The sequence below is a fragment of the Ovis canadensis genome, chromosome 3 (genome assembly GCF_042477335.2).
Source record: "Ovis canadensis isolate MfBH-ARS-UI-01 breed Bighorn chromosome 3, ARS-UI_OviCan_v2, whole genome shotgun sequence".
Lineage (NCBI taxonomy): Eukaryota > Metazoa > Chordata > Mammalia > Artiodactyla > Bovidae > Ovis > Ovis canadensis.
Window position 1 is genome coordinate 45,759,462 of NC_091247.1, and position 20,951 is coordinate 45,780,412.

Genomic DNA, 20,951 nt, shown 5'->3' on the forward strand with positions numbered 1-20,951 from the left:
GGGTGTGGAGAAGAGGGAACCCTCCTACACTGTTGGTGGGAATGTAAATTGATGCAGACACTGTGGAAAACAGTATGGAATTTACTTAAAAAACTAAAAATATAACTACCATATGATTCTCCAATCCCACTCCTGGGCATATATCCAGAAAAGATGAAAACTCTAATTTGAAAAGATACATGCAATATATAGAATGGGTAAACAACAAGTCTTACTATATGGCACAGGGAACTATATTCAATATCCTGTGATAAACTATAATGGAAAAGAATATGAAAAAGAGTGTATATATATGTATAACTGAGTCTCTTCATTGTATAGCAGTAAAACAACATTGTAATTCAACAGTACTTCAATAAAAATAAATTTAAAAAATAAAATATAAAAACACTTTGTCAGAATAAAAAAAGATACATTCACCCCCATATTCACAGCAGCACTATTTACAATAGCTAAGCCATGGAAGCAACCCAGGTATCCATCAACAGATTGCCTTAAGATGTAGTATACATATACAATGGTATATTACTCAGACATAAAGAATGAAATGTTTCCATTTGCAGCAACATGGATGAACTTAGAGAATATTGTAGTAAGTGAGTTAAATCAGACAAAGACAAATATAGTATGATATCACTTACATGTGGCATCTAAAAAACAAGTGAACCTATATTCAAAACAAACAGACTCACAGACATGGAAACCAGACTTACAGTTACCAAAGGGGGGAAGTGGAGGGGATAAATTAGCAGTATGGGGATAACAAATAAATAAATACAACCGGCAAAAAAGATTTATTGTGTAGCACAGAGAACTATGGATTTCCCCAGTGGCTCAGTGGTAAAGAATCCGCCTGTCAAGCAGGAGACTGGGGTTCAATGCCTGGGCTGGGAAGATCCCGTGGAGAAGGAAATGGCAAACCATTCCAGTATTCTTGCCTGGAGAATCCCATGGACTGGTGGGCTACAGTTCATGGGGTCTCAGAGTAGGACACAACTTACCGACTAAACAACAAATCAGAACAACAGGGAACTATATTCAGTATCTTGTCATACCTATAAGTGCTTCCATCTATAATTTGTATCCATCAAGTCTCATGACAATCATGTGGCATGTAACACCTCATTTGATATAAAAGGAATCTCAGAAGAACTGAGTGACTGGCTACTTGACAGGTAGCAAATATTTAGAGCTTGAGTTTTCATCTTGGTCGTTTGACTCTAAATCTTAGGCTCTTTCCTTTACATCATGATGCTCAGTTCTCAGAGCTGGCTTATGCGACAGCTCAGGGTAGAAAATTCAGAGCTATCTTTATGTTATCTTTGCAGCAGAACATCATCCACCCATTTGTACCTGTAAGTCATTCTGTAGAAACCAGTTTTTCAATTAAAAGAGTAACTGTTCTGGAAGTGGCACCAAAGGCTTGAAGCAATTAATCTCCCACAACAAATTCCTGCAGCTTTATTCATTCGAGTAGCCTTTGTTCCAAAGCAGTACACTATACATCACTCTCAAATCTTAAAAGCTTCCTGGATTCTTTCCTGGACTCTGTCATCTATATTATATGCAATTTCCACTCCTATCAGTTTTTATGAAGTATGTGTTTTTCTGAAACGTTTTTCTTAAAACCTACTTCTTTCTTCCTAATAGACCCAATTTCACTGTGAAAAAGCAAAGAAAATTATGGGGAGGTAGAGCTATGGAGCTAAATGTGACCACAGCTCTGCTGGAAGCTTTGAAAATTACCCCATTTCCCCCCGCCTGCACCCCTACCCCATTACCTAACAAGTGAACTGGGAAGGCTGCTGCTTTTGGTTTTCTGGGCATAGAACAATTTCTCAGTGAGTTGAGAGTCCTTGCCTTAGGATTTACTGAATACTGTTTTATTCCTTGACTTTTTACACAAATTTTACAGCATCAGGTAAATGTTCTGCATGAGTGACATTGTCCAGATCAGAAAGATTTGGAATGGAAGCTCTATAACCATGTTATAGAGGTACAAAGGAAGTCTGTAGGTTAAGCCAAAATCTTCTGGATTTGGGGTATGTTTGCCATAAACTCCCTTAATCCTTCAGAGATTTGATGTGTGGTTCTGGGCCTAATAGGCCTTCCCTGGTGGCTCAGAGGTTAAAGCATCTGCCTGCAATGCAGGAGACCTGGATTCAATCCCTGGGTTGGGAAGATCCCCTGGAGAAGGAAATGGCAACCCACTCCAGTATTCTTGCCTGGAGAACCCCATGGATGGAGGAGCCTAGTGGGCTACAGTCCATGGGCTCGCAAAGAATCGGAGACAACTGAACGACTTCACTTTCACTTTTCTGGGCCTAATAATGATGGTTTCTAGGTGTTTATTTCTTTATTCTGCTTTTTTAAAACAATGCATATCTTTGGCCAGAGAAGAGGATGCTGATATCTAAGTAATATGACCCAGATATGTTTGGACTTCACAGGCAGCCTTGTCTTAGGTTCACAGATGCTTTGAAGTAGAATTCAGCACTTCTACACTTCTCAACAAGAACAACTTTAACTCCCGTGAGACATTATAAGAAACATAGGTTTTAACATAGATTCCATGGAGAGAGGCGTGAAAGGGCCATATTAAGCATTAGGCAAGACAAACCACGGAAATTCCTATTAAGCAACATCTCAGTTCTCCCCAGAAAGTCCCCCTAAGGCTACTTCTTCACTCTTTAATCTTGACTACACATAGGCTCCAGTTTTCCCTGGCTCTGGATCTCACTGCATTGTCCCTTGGTCCTGCTCTCCCCCTTACCTCCTGCAAAAAAATAAATAAATAAAAAGTTTCTAATGCAGAAAAAGTTAGTGAACTTTCTTACACTTGCATCCTCATACCCATCACTCTGTTCAGCAAAGAAATTCCTTTGGAAGCAGTTGGGTATTACCAACTGCAAGCAGTTTTTCCCTGTCACAAATAGTGTCAGCCATCACTAATTATAAGGAAAAGGCAACTCAAAACCATTATATTACCTCATACCTGAAAGAATGAGTATTATCAAAAAGACAAGAAATAAAAATGTGGTGAAAACATGGAGAAAGGGATCCTTGAGCACTGTTGGTAGAAATGTAAGTTGGTAGAGCCATTATGGAAAACATATGCAGTTTCCTCAAAAAATAAAAATAGAACTACCATATGATCCAGCAATGCCACTCCTGGGTTATATCCAAGGTAAAAAAAAAAAAAATCAGTATCTCAAAGAAATATCTGTACCTGATGTTCACTGCAGCATTATTTACAATAGACAAGACATGGAGACAACCTAAGTGCCCACTGACAGATGACTGAATAAGGAAACTGTGGTGTATATATACATGAGAGAATACTATTCAGCCACAAGAAAGAAGGAAATCTTGCTATTGAGGGCATTATGCTAAGTGAAATAAGACAGACAGAGAAAGACTCACCTACGCTGCTGCTGCTAAGTCACTTCAGTCATGTCTGACTCTGTGCGACCCCATAGAAGGCAGCCCACCAGGCTCCCCCGTCCCTGGGATTCTCCAGGCAAGAACACTGGAGTGGGTTGCCATTTCCTTCTCCAATACATGAAAGTGAAAAGTGAAAGTGAAGTCGCTCAGTCGTGTCTGACTCTTAGCAACCCCATGGACTGCAGCCCTCCAGGCTCCTCTGTCCATGGGATATTCCAGGCAAAAGTACTCGAGTGGGTGCCATTGCCTTCTCCGAATCTCACCTATAGGTGGAATCTGAAAAAAAACCAAACCCGTAGAAACAAAGATCAGATTTGTAATTATCAGAGGTAGAGGGTAGGAAGCCAGTAGGGGGTTGTACTGAGGGGGATGATGGAATTAGGTGAAGGTGGTCAAAAGGCACAAACTTCCAATTATAGGATAAATAAATTCTGGGAATGTAATATACAATACTGTATTATATATTTGAAAGTTGCTAAGAGAGTGGACTTTAAAAATTCTCATCACAAAGAAAAAATTATAACTGTTTGGAGCTGATGGATATTAACTAATCTTACTGTGGTGATAATTTTGCAACATATACAAAAGTCAAATAATTATGTTGATACCTTAAGCTTATACAATGATATATGTCAATTATATCTCAATAGAACTGGGAGTAAAAACCAATAGTGTTGACTTACCATTCTAATTCCTTCTGAAAACATAGGTCCAAGTTTCAAGGAGGTTTTCCTCAAAGGTATCTCAAGAAAAACTTGAGTCTTTGTTTAGCAGAGCCAGTTAGCTGGAACATGAAGAGAGAGGGCTTTAAATTGAAGAAAGCTAAGGAATTTAAAGTGAAGAAAAGAGAAATTAAAATTAACTATTGTTCTGGGTTCTTAACATACTTTATTTCATTGCAGCTTCACAACCAAATTTTACAGATGAAGAAAAGTAAGGGCTTCAGTTCAGTTCAGTTCAGCCGTTCAGTCATGTCCAACTCTTTGCAACCCATGGACTGCAGCACACCAGGCTTCCCTGTCCATCACCAACTCCCAGAGCTTGCTCAAACTCATGTCCATTGAGTCAATGATGCCATCCAACCGTCCCATCCTCTGTCTCTCGTCCTCTTCTCCTCCTACCTTTAATCTTTCCTAGCATCAGGGTCTTTTCCAATGAGTCAGTTCTTCACATCAGATGGCCAAAGTATTGGAACTTTAGCTTCAGCATCAGTCCTTCCAATAAATATTCAGAACTAATTTCCTTTACTATTGACTGGTTTGATTTCCTTGCAGTCCAAGGGACTCACAAGAGTTTTCTCCAATACCACAGTTCAAAGGCATCAATTCTTTGGTGCTCAGATTTCTTTATGGTCCAACTCTCACATCCATACATGACAACTGAGAAAACCATAGCTTTGACTAGATGGACCTTTGCTGGCAAAGTAATATCTCTGTTTTTTAATATGCTGTCTAGGTTGGTCATAGCTTTTCTTCCAAGGACTCAGTGTCTTTTAATTTCATGGCTGCAGTCACCATCTGCAGAGATTTTGGAGTCCAAGAAAATAAACTCTGTCACTGTTTCCATTGTTTCCCCATCTATTTACCATGAAGTGATGGGACTGGATGCCATGATCTTAGTTTCTTGAATGTTGAGTTTTAAGCCAGCTTTTTCACTCACCTCTTTCACTTTCATCAAGAGGCTCTTTAATTCCTCTTCACTTTTTGCCATAAGGGTGGTGTCATCTGCATATCTGAGGTTATTAATATTTCTCCTGGCAATCTTGATTGCCAGGTTTTACAGACGAAGAAAACTAAGGGCTTAGAGAAGTTAAAATAAATCTGTAAATTCTCATTGCTGCTCAGAAGCACAGTTAGGCTGCTAAGCCAAGTCCATTTACTCCATAGTCCAAGGTCTCTCCTTATATTCCATCACCTACCTTCTGTTCTGGATTTCCAAATATTTAGAGAGCTACCTTCTGTACCATCTCATCAAGGTCCTTGGCAGTTCAGGGGTGCATCTGTCCACAGGAATACTTCCCTTCTTACACTGACCTGGCCCAGGAACAATGTGATTCACTAACCTCTCCTGGCCCATTTTCTCCCTATCCATTGTCAGTCCTATCCAAGCAGCCACATTAATCCCTGACATCGCATTGGAAGGCCAAAGTTTGGTATTCTTGGCAAAGGGAGGATGGAGGAACTTGAGTGCTGTATTAGAAAGGACCCTGGACCAAAATGCAGGCTATACAGACTATCACAGAATAAATCCATTCATACCTCCCCATCTTTGATCTCTTTGGAAACAAATATTTGCATAAAATGAAGCGAAACAGGAAATAAAAGAGAATTCATATTTGTGGACTGTTTCTCACAATGTATCTCACACATACAAAAGTAGATCTTTTTCTTTATTTTATATTTGAATGAGAAGAGAGCAACAGGGGATGAGATGGTATCATCAACTCAATGGACATGAGTCTGAGCAAACTCTGGGAGATAGTGAAAGATAGGGAAGCCAGGTATGCTGAAGTCCATGGGGTCACAAAGAGCTGGACATGACTGAGTGACTGAACAACAGCAAAAGCTACTTGACATAAACAGATTTAGTCTTGTAGTATAGAATAGGACAGAACATAGTTTAGTTCTTTCTGTCTTCTCTAGGATGCATTATTTTTATAATCCAGGGTGGGCTATATGTAAACCTACTTCAGCTGCCCTCTCAGCACCTGATGTGTCTCTGCTCAATTACCTCATTTCTTTCCACCCTAATTTCATTGACTAAAAAGAGAAGAAGGTAGGCTAGATAATCCCCAGGTTTCCTTCCAGCCATGTGGTTCACAGAGTTGTGAACTCTGCAAAGAATGACTTCCCTTGTGGGAAACATTACCTCCCATTCCGTGAAAAATCTCAAACTCAACATATTTACCCACAATCGCAGCTCTGTTAAAGTTAAACCCAAAAGTATAGGCAGAAAGGGGAATAAGGGACAGAATGTAAGGAAGGAAGGTGGGAGGTGAAAGTCTGAGCAAAAGATAGCCATGGGTTAACATGACTTTTCAAGGTTTTTCAGGGTATGTGTGTAGATTCCACTTACTCTAGTCATTTATCTCCAAATTATATTTATTATATTTTACACAATGCTAACATTATGCTACATTAAAGAGTAGGCCTTGTGGAATTCTTGATTTGGGCTTTGTATTTTCAGAGAAATCACATTAGAGACAGTCTTAGCTACTTGCTCACACATATGGGGGGAGGGATTTTTCAATCATTAGCTATTTGGATTTTAAACTTCTTCGGATATTTACAGAAATTACACATTGATATGGAAATCCACTGAGAATTAAAGGAGCCCTGTCTCCTGGTTATTTTTGTACTGTTATACATGAGGTTTTTTCCTGGATTAGCACAGCAAACTTGTCGACGAGACAGAGATAATCCCAGACAGCTTGTGCATATTGTCACTGACAGAAGGCAGGCCTGCCTTTGGGAGACACTTTTCAGACTGTGACCTGTGCAACATTTAATACTGAATCTCATTCATTCATCCTTGAATCATCCTCTTGATTTCTATGACACCAGATTCTCTTATTTTCCCTCTCTTTGTCCTCTTTTTCTAGCCACCTTTCTAAACCATCCTTCTTTTCACAGCCTACTCAGCCTCCCTAGAAGCTGTCATTCACTCTACTCTCAGGATGTTTGTTGATCGTCATCTCAATCCTGATAAGTTCCACATCTGTATCGCTAGCCCAGACCGTGTCTTGACCTTACATACCTAAACATCCAACTGTCTACTCAACATCTATGCTTAGATGGCCCACGGGGATCTCCAGCTCATGTCCAAAATGAATCTCATCACTTTCTCTCTAAGCTTGACCCTCTCCCCTGAGTCCCCTGTCTCCACAAATACCTCCACTATCCACTTTGTTGCCTGAACCAGAAAACTGAAGAGCATCCTTGATACTCCTTCCTTCCAAACTCAACACCCATCCCATCAATCATCAGACTCAGCAGAATCTAACCCTGCATCATCTCTGGAATCTGGCCACAGCTCTCCTCTTGCACTTTTTCTCACTTAAGCCCTGGGGAGGGCTTTCCTGGTGACTCAGTGGTAAAGAATCTACCTGCCAATGCAGGAGATGTGTGTTTGATCCCTGGTTTGGGAACATCCCTTGGAGATAGACATGGCAACCCACTCCAGTATTCTTGCCTGGAGAGTCCCATGAACAGAGAAGTCTGCTGAGCTACAGTCCATGGAGTTACAAAAGAGTCGGACACAACTTAGTGACTAAAGAACAACCACCCAGGGAATCCCCATTTCTCGTTTGGAACACTCTAACAGCGTCTGAACTGAACAGCGTCTCCTCTGGTTCCCTACTCTGTTCCTCTTCATTCCGCTACTTTACAGCCAGAGTAAGCTTGTAAAAGCAGAAATCTGACCATTTTGCCCCGTTGCTTCCCATGCCTCTTAAGATAAAGCCCATACTCCTTAAGATAGCTTGCAAGCCTTCTCTATTTTGAATTCCACACTCCAGGGTTAACACTTTTCTTTCCCGTTCTTCCAGGGAGTCATCATGTCCCTTACCGACAGGCTCTCACAAATCCAAGTCCCATCTCCTGAACTCCTACTTCCCTACTTCCACTTCATTAACACTCAGAAGCCTTTCTTTACTCCCTCCTCCCAACACACATACTTAGTTATCAACAGTGAATGAAAATTATTTAACTGTCCATCTTTCCACTAGACTACATGATCCATGAAGGCAGGTACCCTGTCTATTTTTAGTTATATTCCAGCACCCAGCACAGTGCCTAGCATATAGGAGAAGTTTAGTAGATGTTTGCAGAATAAATGAATAAAAAATAAACGTGTCACTGCTTTGTACTAACAGCAATATCAGTATCTTAAGCCTACTTATTTGCATGCAGTGTAAGCCCACTACTGAATCAAAAAAAAAAAGGGGGGGATTCTAGTTCTGTTTTCTTTTTTTAAACATATCTTTAAGCAGTGGAACCCTTTTTTTCCAAATGAAATATGTGTCAGAGCCCAGTTTATATTAAATTGATAAAAATAGAGCTGTGTATACTGAAACTGGGCTGGAAGGGACCCATGAGGACACTCAGAACTTAGTTTAAAAATCAGTAATCTAACCAATCCTACTGCAAGTAGGCAGTAGGATTCATATCACCTGAGACTTTGGTTTTTAAAATCTGAGAAGCATCCACTAGTATGAGAAGATGCTTGTTTACCTAAAGAAATGAGAAATCGAATATGAGACCATCAAGAAACTATTTCAGCTTTCCCAGTGATCCTTTTCTAACCCAGAATGAAAATGCAAAATGCTCTTTGACAGATTCAGAGGCTCCAAGGACAAAAACTGAACACACTTTACCAAGAACCGTGACATTTGGGGGGTGGTTCAGAGTGAGTGAAAGTGTCAGAGGATTTACACTGATGTCTTTGTTTTGGCTGGAGCCTGAGGTCAATCACACCCATAAAGTTCTGATCCTCATGCAGGTATGCTTTTCCTTATGCTGCTGATACTCAGCATCTAAGTCTAGGATTCTTTTCATCAGGAAACTGTCCTCACAGTGTTTTCTGCCAATGGAAACCAACTTGCTCCATACAGAACAGCATTTAGAAAAGCACAAGAAGAACATTTTTCAGTAGGAAGTCACACAATGAAATGTCACTTGGGCGGATGAGCCGCAGTCGGAAATGGCTAAGAGGAAAGACCAGTCAAGGGATCACACAATACACTGGGGATGGTTGTGGCCTCCCTACCATCCAAGGACTAGGAACACCTAGTGTACCAATGTAAGCTTTAGCCTCAAAACCAGCGAGAGAGAATTTCCTCTAAGTTTCTTGGGCTGAGGGAAAATGGGAACACTTTTATGCCTATAAATGCTGTGTACTTTGTAGGCAAAACTTGAAGTATGAATAAAAATCTGAGTAACTTAATGACTATATGATCAAGAAGTGTGGAACAAACTCTATTAGACAAATCTACAATAAAAGTTTATTTTCTTTCATGGACTATAATGTTAAGAAGAAATCAAGAAAAAGGCTCTATATAATAACAGATAAATTTAGGAGTAGGGGCCATTGGAAGGAGGCTACATCTAACTTTGCTTATGTTTTAAAATATTGTTGGTACTTCCTGGTGGCCCAGTGGCTAAGACTCCATGCTCCCAATGCAGGGGGGCTCGGGTTCAATCCCTGGTCAGGGAAATAGATCCCATATGCCGCACCTAAGTTTGCATGCTAAAACTAAAAGACTGCATGTGCCGCAATGAAGACTGAAGATCTTGTGAGTTGCAGCTAAGACCTAGCACAGCCAAATTAATCAAGATTTTAAAATAATAATAATAAATAAGACACTGTTGACAGTCACTAAATTTGACACAATTGTACTGGAAAAATATATTCTTTGCTGAGCTAAATGAAGCAAATACGTCATTTTCTTCACAGTACAGTCAAAACATAACTACTTAATTGATGTTCAATTCAGCTCTTGACTCAAGAGCTTACAATCCAGTTTTAGTCTCACAAATGGGGAAGTAAGTAAAGAATTACAGAGTATGGCAAATGTTGCAGTAGCCATAAGCAAAGGGAGGACACAGGAGAGGAACCCCCTAACCCAGCACAGGTTCTTGGGGTGGGAGGAAGGGTGGGTGGGACTTTGACAGGAGGTGATAGCTGCACTGCATCTTGAACAGAAATAACTTAGAAAGGAAGGAAAGGGGGAAAGGGTAGTGGAAGTGAGATGGGGAGTCCTAGATGAGAAAGTGACATGTACAAACAGAAGAAAGTGTTGCTTGTTTAGTGGTGTCACATGGTTAGGACATAAAGGGTTTGTGAGGGGATGGCAAGAGATTTGGCTAGAAAAATAGGCAGGACCAAAACCATGAAGGGCATGAAAGTGTCAAGCTAGGGAGCAACATCAGCTGTTCAGGTTACATGGAGCCATTAAGGGAAATAAACACAGAAATAACATGATCAAATAAGCAATTTGGAAAGAATTTATTAGTTGCAGCATGCTGTCAAAGTGTAATTTTCAAAAAGGTTAAAAAATGAGCCTCTTGTTAATATACAATGGACACTGGTTGACAGTTTTTATTTAACTCATTAATAATGAGAGAACCAGTAATTTAGGTAAGCTGGTTCCAAGACACTTGAAGAATAGGTATTTACATAGGCCATCAGGAGAGGAATCAAAATGAGATATGAGTTTCTTATTCTTTTAAGTTAGACACAGATTTGTTTAGTGTTACAGTAATAAAATCTTTGGATTAACTTTTCTAGGGACAAAACTGTTTGTATCTCTACCAGGCAAAAATCTACAAATCAACGTGTAACTGCATAGAATGTGAACACTTATCTTATAAACTTCAGTCATCATATCTTCATTTAAAAAAACTTCAATGGTGGTATGTTCCCTAATGAAATAATTGTTGGGTTGTCATTGTTGGTGAGTCACTAAGTCGTATCCAACTCTTTTGTGACCCCATGGACTACAAGCATGCTAGGCTCCTCTGTCCATGGGATTTCCCAGCTACAAATACTGGAATGAGTTGCCATTTCTTTCAATAACATATTGAAAGGATCTACTCATACTGCCTTGGCCTTATTTTCAAGCATTGTTTACTTTTTCTTAATAGTAGGAGGAAGAGAGGATAAGGCAGAAGCTTGGGAAAAAAAAAAAAAAGAAACCCAGTTAAAAGCAAGTGCAATAATTCTAAGAAAAGATAGAAGATGGCAAACATAAACTAAGGCAATAACAGTGAGATGGAGAGCTAGAGCAAATATTTGAGTGATTTTAAGAGAATAGAGTGAATATACCTTGGCTGTTAATGAAATGCTAAAGAAAAGAAAAGATCTAGGGATAATTCTTAGGCATTTGGCTTGGGTGACTGAACAAAGGTATCACTCTTCTAGGCAGGACTAGAGAAGGGAAGTAGATGGGGGGCAGTCGTGTAAGGATGGGGGAGAAACGTTGAGTTCTGTCTAGAGAGTGTAATATGAAGGGAGAATCCACCTATAAGGGGATCTTTAGCATGTGAACCTGGTCTCAGAAGACCAAACTGGAGATACAGAAGAGTTATTTGCAAACAGGTAGTGGAATGCACATGCGCATTTCACTTATGCAAATCCAACTATTGTTGTTTAGTCATTCGTGTCCAACCCTTTCTGATCCCATTGACTGTAGCCCACCAGGTTCCTCTGTCCACAGGATTTTCCCAGGCAAGAATACTGGAGTTGGTTGCCATTTCTTTCTCCAGGGGATCTTCCGAACCCAGGGATCAAACCTGCATCGCCTGCACTGGCAGTCATATTCTTCACCACTGAGCCACCAGGGAAGCCCAAATCCAACTACACAGCTTTGGTAAAACAAGAAAGAACAAAAGGGATAGAGAAAATCCATAGTTATAATGATACAATAATTTCCCCCACCATTCCTCTAATACAGCCTACCTCCCCAATGAACATGAGAAAAGATAAAATACTCTTAGCAAGTTTCCATTTCCCCAGTCTAAACATTCCCCTAGTCTGAGAGTTGGTCTTGTATTTAAAGGTATTGTACCTACTTTTTGTTTTATATGTATGGCCCTAAACCCAAGTCAAATACAGATAACCTGGTGCTCAAATGAAATTCAATAATCTCTTCCAACACCAAAGGAAAAACTATGCTGGCTTATGACAGATGGTGATCTACTGTGTTCATAGACTATTAAAAGGATCTCTAAGGTTAAATTCAGAGAAGGCAATGGCACCCCATTCCAGTACTCTTGCCTGGAAAATCCCATGGATGGAGGAGCCTGATGGGCTACAGTCCATGGGGTCGCTAAGAGTGGGACACGACTGAGCAACTTCACTTTCATGCATTGGAGAAGGAAATGGCAACCCACTCCAGTGTTCTTGCCTGGAGGATCCCAGGGACGGCAGAGCCTGGTGGGCTGCCGTCTATGGGGTCGCACAGAGTCGGACACGACTGAAGCGACTTAGCAGCAGCAGTGAGTCTAAATTATATGCCTTATGTTTGACTTCAGAACCTTCCCTCTTCATCTCCATCCCCCAAACTCCAAGTCTCAAAATGTGATCCTACTATAGATAAAGCTGAGTATTTCAACTATGTCACCCAAACAAACTGAAAAACGGAGAGGAAGACAGAGTCTAGGATGTAACCTCAGAGAACACTGATCTTTAAGGAGGGCCCAGACAATGAATGATCTTAAAGGAATCTGAGAGCTAGCCAGCAGGATAAGAGGAAGGAAAATCAGAAGAGGATGGATGTTAAAGAAAGTTCAAGAAACGGATGGTCTGTAACTTCAAATAACTGCTGGGTAAGATGAAGGTGACCAGGTCTCCTGGGGTTGACTGTTACACAATCTCAACACTTATATGTAGTGACCCTCTTCAAATTGTCCCCTTCCCTTTATAGTTACCCTTTCTGGAAAAAAAGCTGTAAGCTACACTTGCTGTTTCTTTTTCCTTGTCTTCTCTTCTAGCTTCAGCCCCCACTACCTCTCTATAATATGTGTTACTTAGACCAACAGTTTCTTGTGACCAAATCTAATGAATATTTTTCTACCTTTATCTTGAAGTGAAGTGAAGTGAAGCCACTCAGTCGTGTCCGACTCTTCACGACCCCATGGGTTGTAGCCTACCAGGCTCCTCTGTCCATGGGATTTTCCAGGCAACAGTACTGGAGTGGATTGCCACTTCACTTCACTTCAAGATAAAGGTAGAAAAATTTCATTAGATTTGGTCATAAGAAACTGTTGGTCTAAGTAACACATATTATAGAGAGGTAGTGGGGGCTGAAGCTAGAAGAGAAGACAAGGAAAAAGAAACAGCAAGTGTAGCTTACAGCTTTTTTCCAGAAAGGGTAACTATAAAGGGAAGGAGACGATTTGAAGAGGATCACTACATATAAGTGTTCAGATTGTGTAACAGTCAACCCCAGGAGACCTGGTCACATTGATTTTGTAAACGTTCCTTGCTGGGCACCTCCAGTTCAGGATAGGATGTAGCAGCCTATTTTGAGAGGGACTCTAGATTCAGGAAGTATTGCTTGTTTCTTTGGTTCAGTTCAGTTCAGTTCAGTCGCTCAGTCATGTCCGACTCTTTGTGACCCCATGAATTGCAGCGCACCAGGCCTCCCTGTCCTTCACTAACTCCTGGAGTTTGCCCAAACTCATGTCCATCGAGTCAGTGATGCCATCCAGCCATCTCATCCTCTGTCATCCCCTTCTCCTCCTGCCCCCAATCCCTCCCAGCATCAGGGTCTTTTCCAATGAGTCAAGTCTTCTCATGAGGTGGCCAAAGTACTGGAGTTTCAGCTTCAGCATCAGTCCTTCCAGTGAACACCCAGGACTGATCTCCTTTAGGATGGACTGGTTGGATCTCTTTGTAGTCCAAGGGACTCTCAAGAGTCTTCTCCAACACCACAGTTCAAAAGCATCAATTCTTCGGCACTCAGCCTTCTTCACAGTCCAACTCTTACATCCATACATGACTACTGGAAAAACCATAACCTTGACTAGATGGACCTTTGTTGGCAAAGTAATATCTCTGCTTTTGAATATGCTACCTAGGTTGGTCATAACTTTCATTCCAAGGAGTAAGCATCTTTTAATTTCATGGCTGCAATCAACATCTACAGTGATTTTGGAGCCCAAAAAAGACAAAATCTGACACTGATTCCACTGTTTCCCCATCTATTTCCCATGAAGTGATGGGACCAGATGCCATGATCTTCGTTTTCTGAATGTTGAGCTTTAAGCGAACTTTTTCACTCTCTTCTTTCACTTTCATCAAGAGGCTTTTTAGTTCCCCTTTACTTTCTGCCATAAAGTTGGAGTCATCTGCATATCTGAGGTTATTGATATTTCTCCTGGCAATCTTGATTCCAGCTTGTGCTTCTTCCAGCCCTGCGTTTCTCATGATGTACTCTGCATAGAAGTTAAATACGCAGGGTGACAATACACAGCCTTGACGTACTCCTTTTCCTATTTGGAACCAGTCTGTTGTTCCATGTCCAGTTCTAACTGTTGCTTCCTGACCTGCATATAGGTTTCTCAAGAGGCAGGTCAGGTGGTCTGGTATTCCCATCTCTTTCAGAATTTTCCACAGTTTATTGTGCTCCACACAGTCAAAGGCTTTGGCATAGTCAATAAAGCAGAAATAGATGTTATATATATGTGTGTGTGTGTGTGTATTTATATATAGGTTGGAAAGTGGTATCATAGAGGAGGAAGTTGTGGTGTCATGTGTGTGCACATGTGTGTGTAACAAGAGAGAGAGAAAGAGGATGGTTGAGAATGTATAGTTTCTGAATAAGTAGGAGGGGGGTTAATCAGAACACACTGGAGTATTTGATCTTGGAAAGGATGAAGAACACTACTTACAGTGAAACAGAGGAAAGAGTGAGAGAAGATAATTTGATGGCGTTACAAGTCGGGGATTTATCAGGAAGTTGAGGGGTGCATGTGTGTGTGTGAAGTAGTAGAAAAATGCATTTGCTGTTGGATAAAGGGATGGTAGAAAGGGAATTACTTTTAGCCAAATGAAGGGGAAGGCAGCTTGAAGTTTGGATTAACCATGGAAAACAATGAGATGAGGAGATTACTCAGCACCTAAAGAGATGGGTGAAGGGAGTCAAAAGGTACTAACTTCCAGTTAGGAAATAAATAGGTCATGGGGATATAATGTAGAGAATGGTGACTACAGTTGATAATACTATATCGCATGTCTGAAAGTTGCTAAGAGAGTAAAGTTCTCAACATAAGAAAAATAAATTGTGTAACTGTGTATAGTGATGGAGGTTAATTAGACTTATTTGATGATAATTTTGCAATATAGACAAATATCAAATCATTATGCTATATACCTGAAACATAATGTATGTCAATTATATCTCAATTTGAAAAAAATTAGCAAGAATATATGTGGAATTCTGTCATTTTTGCATCTATTGAGGTGATCATATGATTTTGCTTTTAACATATTAATTTATTTCATTAACTGATTATCTAATGGTAATCCAACTGTGCATTTCTAGAGTAAATTCATCCTGGTCATGATTTATTAACTTTCCATACACTTTATGTATGATTTTCTATTATTTTGTCTGGATATTTTGCATCACTGTTCATAAGTGAGACTGACCTCATTATCAGTTATTCTAACTTCATAAAGCAAGCTAAGGAGTGTTTCCTCTTTTTTGTCTTTGGAAGAGCTTGTGAAAGATTGAAATTACTTGTCTCCTGAGTATTTGTTAGACCTCAACTGTGAAACTACTTGACCTTGAGGAACTACTGCAGAGGAAGAGGAGGAGGAGGCTCCTGATTTTACCCTGGATTAAAAAAAAAAAACAGGACATTAATGGGAAAACTTTTGATATTCAATTAGTCTGAAAATTAGTTACTACTACTGTACCAAAGTTGACCAAGCAACTGGACACACACACACATACACATCAAAGTTGACTTAAGCTTTGACTAGTTGTCTTGAGATTATATAAAATGTTAACAACAGGGGAAGCTGAGTTAAAGCATATTAGAACTTTTGGTACTATTTTTGGAACATTTAGTAAGGCTACAATTATTTCAAAATAAAAAAAGTTTTTTAAGTGGAGAGGGAAGAGTTTGATGAAAAGCAAAGGAAGACAATCATTGAAGCTGAGTGGTAGATATAGAGGAGCTTGTTTTATGATTCTCTACTTTGTTTTGTATGATTGAAAATTATTACAAAAAATTGTTTAAGGAAATCAACTACAGCAAAAAATTTATCTGCTCTTGACTTTTATTTTATGGGACAATTCTTTTCCTTTTTTAAAAAGCCTTTTTTATTTTGTATTGGGATATAGCTGATTAAGAAACAATGTTGTGATCATTTCAGTTCAGTCACTCAGTCATCTCTGACTCTGCAATCCCATGGACTGCAGCATGCCAGGCTTTCCTGTCCATCACCAACCCCCAGAGCTTTCTCAAACTCATGTCCATCAAGTTGGTGATGCCATCCAACCATCTTATCTGCTGTTGTCCACTTCTCCTCCTCCCTTCAATCTTTCCCAGCATCAGGGTCTTTTCTTATGAGTCAGTGCTTCCCATCAGGTTGTGAAAGTTTCAGGTGAACAGCGAAGAGACTCAGCTGTACATATACATGTATCCATTTTCCCCCCAACTCCCCTTCCCATCCAGGCTGCCACAAAACAATGAACAGAGTTCCATGTGCTATACAGTAGGTCCTAGTTGGCTATCCATTTCAAATATAGCAGTATGTACATGTCCATCTCAAATTCCCTAACTATCCCTTCCCTCCATTCTCCATATGGGACAATTTTAAACAACTGATTTATTTTCTTTAAATCTTTTTGACTATAGTTTCCTGTTTGTTCTTGAAGAAGTTTTAGTAGGTTATATTTTTCTAAGAATTTATCCATTTCTCTAAATTTTCCAGTTCATAGCCTTAAAATTCATAATCCCCCTTATTAATTATTTGTCTGCACTGACTGTAATTATCTCTTTTGTCCTAATATTTATCTGTAAGAGGCTTTTCAAAGAAAGAATCTGGGGACTTGTTAACCTTCTTTTACATTTTTTTTTCTATTTCATTGATTTCTGCTGTTATCTTTACTTTCACATGTTTATTTATTATTTCTTTATTGTTTTTCTAACAACTCATTGTTAGCCTTTCATATTTACTAATAAAAGCATTTAAGGATGTAATTTTTCACTAGATCTTACTTTATCTACATTGAATACATCTTGATTATAGTCTAAGTATTTTCTAATTTCTATCATAATTTCCTTTTTGGCCCACAGGTTATTTAGAACAGAACATCTTAATTTTCCACATATGGGTTTCTAGTTATCCTTTTGCTATTGATGTCTAACTTAATTGTATTATGGTCGTAAACTGTGGTAGGTATGATTTCAGTCTTTTGAAAATTGTTGATATTTGTTTTATAAATCAGCGTGTGGTCAGTTTTCAAAAATGCTCCATGTTGGTTGCAAAGAATGTAAATCCTGTAGTTGTTACACATGATATTATCAATGTTTACTCAATTAGAGACAGTTTATTAATTGTGTTGTTCTGATCTTCTCTTTACTGATTTTGTCAGCTTGATTCTAAATACAAGGTTAGAGAACTCTGACATCTTCCTGGAGAATTGAACCTTTTATCCTTTTGAAATGCTTGTTCTTAACATTTTCTGTCTTAAGAACTGTTTAGTCTGATACTAATACAGAAACACCAACTTTCTTGTGGTTATTGTCTGCATGGTGTAGTTTTTTTTTCACACTCATTCTCAATTTTTCTAAATCCTTATGTTTTAAACATGACTTAAATGGAATATAGCTGAACTTTTAAAAACAGAATATATGCATGTATATGTATACACACACACTCCGAACCTCCCCATTGGCTCAGCGGTAAAGAATCCGCCTGCAAAGCAGGAGCTGCAAGCGACTCAAGTTCAATCCCTGGGTCAGAAAGATCCCCTGGAGAAGGGAATGGCAACCCACTCCAGTGTTCTTGCCTGGAGAATCCCATGGATGGAGGAGTCTGATGGGCTACAGTCCACATGGTCACAAAGTCCACAGGGATACAACTGAAGCAACTTAGCACACACGCACGCATACACATGTACACACACCCCACCTGTAAATTCTTGCCTAAAATCTTGGGTGCTCAGTTTATTTTTGCTTATTTTAATACCTGAAATACTTAAATTTATTTCTACCATCTTATTTTTTGCTTTCTAATGTGTCTTGAATCTTTAATATTTCTTTTTTTCTCTGTTTTCATGTACTTTCATATTAAATTGTTTCCCTTTCCCATTTTTTTCCTTTATAATTAAGACATTATATACCCTTTTGGTGGTTATTCTAGAAATTTTAACTTGGAAACCTAATATCTTTATCATTCTCCCAAACAATAAAAAGCACAAGATACTTGAAGTCTGATCATTCTTCTCCCAATTTACCTGCTATTCATGCTGTGTATTTTATTTCTAGCTACTTTAAGAAAATCTTTTAAGAGATAATTGTTGTTGTTGTTGTTCTTAGCCCATATTTATTACACTTAAACACGTATTTAGCACTTTCCTTGCTCCTCATTCCTTCATTCATTTCTGACCTTCCATCTGTGTTCACTTTCTTCAGGAAGAATGTGAAAACAGCCTTGAGAATTTCCTTCTGAGGGTTTAAATAGTTGCAAACTCTCAGTTTTTGTTTGCTTATTTTAAGATATTTCTTACATTTTTCTTTAAAGATAATGTATAAATTTAGTTTGACAATAATTTTCTTTGGATACAGTGGCTTCTGTGGTTGTCAGGTTCAATTGTTGTCCTGTTGAAAGTAATCTGCCTTTACTTTCTTTGGCTGCTTTTACATTTTTGTCTTTGTTTATAGTATTCTGCATTTCTCCTGGAATGTGTCTAAGTGTAAATACCCTCTTATTTATCCTTCTTGGGATTGTTGAGGTTTTTGAATCTGTGCTTTGTCATTTCTTGGAAATTCTCAGTTCTTATTTCAATTATTGCTTTCATTACCAGTTCCTTCTCCTACTGTCTGCCTGGAATTCTGATTAGGTAGTTGCCATACTGTTTAACAATATCTCCATGACATATGACTGCTCTTTTATGTTTCCAACTCCTTGGGCTACATTATGAATTTTTGGATCTTTCTTAATATCTTCTCTAGCTTTCTGCCATTAAATTCTGCCACTAAATCCATACATTGTGTTTTTAATTTCAAATATTATATTTTAAATTTCTAGTAGTTTTTTTGAGTCTTCTTCAAGTCTGTTGGCTCATGTTTGATGTGTTTTTTTCAACCCCTTCTTATTTCTTTAAATACATGCAACATACTGATTTTATATGCTGTGCCTGGTAATTTAATAACTAATGCTTTGCAGTCTGATTCTACTGTTGATTATTTCTGCTGGCCCTTGTTCATGGTGTATTCTTTCCTTTTGTATTTTGTGATTTAAACCGTTAGTCCATATTTCTTAGCACTTACTGATGGGAATTCTTTAAGGCTTGTTTTGAAGATGGGTACCCCCAGAACAGATTTGTATCTGTTTCTGAGAGGTGTCTTGGAACTACATGTTGAGGTTTACTTTAAACTTAATTCCTGGCTTGAGGTTGTTTTATTTTTTCCTTTTTGCCTCCCAGGTATAGCATGAATTTGAGCTTCAAGCCTGTGTGAGTGTTGACTATGCTTCAAGTCTTCAGGGATTTCTTTTTCCTCTCCATCCATTTAGAGTCAATCCTCAAGACAGGCAATTTTCCTTGCCATTTTTTGGGGGTGGAGGAAAGGCAGTAGATTTACCTGCAGTTCATCCTAACACAAAAGGGGTAGTCTTTTGAGGCCCCAGCTTTAAGCAGTGGTGGCTGAGTCTACACATAGATTTCTCACTTTGTGCACACCTTAACCAACATATTCACTCATTTGGCAAATGTCCTCAAGCAAAAGACTCTAGGTTTTGCTTATTTCCTAGGTTCGTACTTACATTCCATTCTTGGCCTCCAAGTGTTTGTTTTTTTTTTTTTTTTTTTACTTTGCTGCAAGCATAGAATGCATTTCAAAAGATTAGAAAATACTTTGTCAACTATTTTTAGTTGCTTCAATGAGATTATTCTGAATATCTAGTCCATCATATTGCCAGAAATGGAAGTCCATCTGCCTCTGCCTGAATGTTGAGAGTTGATCTGAAGGGTTCCTTCCTAGGTCCTCCTCTCCCCTTATTCTATATATTCTCTTCTCCCCTAGATAATTTTATTCATTCCTACTACTTAGAGCTCCTTACCAATTATTCCCTGAATTATACCTCTTTATTACTTTCCTATGACTGCTGAAACAACTGGACCACGAATTTGGTGTAAAAGAACACGATTATTTTCTTACAGTTCTGGACCCCAGAAATTTGAAATAAGATTCACTAGGATAAAATCCAGATGTCATTGGGACTTTCCTGGTGGTCCAGTGGTTAAGACTCCATGCTTCCACTGCAGGGGACGTGGGTTTAATCCATAGTTGGGGGACTAAGGTCCCACATGCCACACAGTATGGTAAAAAGATAAATAAATGTCACCAAGGCTAATTTCCCTTGGAGGCTATAGGAAAGAAATCTTTCCTTGCTTCTTCCAGCTTCCAGGGGCTTCCTGCATTCCTTGGATTATGACCCTTCCTTGTACCCTCCAGCATCTTGCTTCCATCATTACATCTCCTGTTCCCTCTTTAGTCAAGTCTTCCTCAGTTTCCTTCATATAAGAACACTTGTGATTACATATAAGGTTCACCTGGATACTCCAAGATACTCTCCCTATCTCAATATTCCTAATTTTATCACATCTGTAAAGCCACTTTTGCTTTAATAGAGTAACATTCACAGATTCCAAAGAGTAGCATCTAGATATCATTGGGAACCATTATTCAGCCTCCCCAACTTCTAATCATGATCTCCAGACCGAAATTTTCAGTTTCCTTTTGAATATATATTAGATGTCCCCTAGG

General features: G+C 39.0%; 2 long non-coding RNA genes across 2 annotated transcripts in view; one reads left to right on the top strand and one right to left on the bottom strand.

Annotated features, from left to right (window-relative positions):
• The window catches only part of LOC138436838 (uncharacterized), a 50,701-nt gene that overhangs the window by 16,197 nt on the left and 13,553 nt on the right, over window positions 1-20,951 (top strand). The window lies entirely within an intron of this gene.
• LOC138436837 (uncharacterized) overlaps window positions 1-20,951 on the bottom strand; it is a 115,026-nt gene that overhangs the window by 13,674 nt on the left and 80,401 nt on the right. Inside the window, exons 2-3 of the long non-coding RNA XR_011255639.1 lie at window positions 4,128-4,228; window positions 3,424-3,720 (exon numbers count right to left, since the gene is read on the bottom strand). This is a non-coding gene — a long non-coding RNA (uncharacterized lncRNA). The remainder of the gene's footprint in view (window positions 1-3,423; window positions 3,721-4,127; window positions 4,229-20,951) is intronic.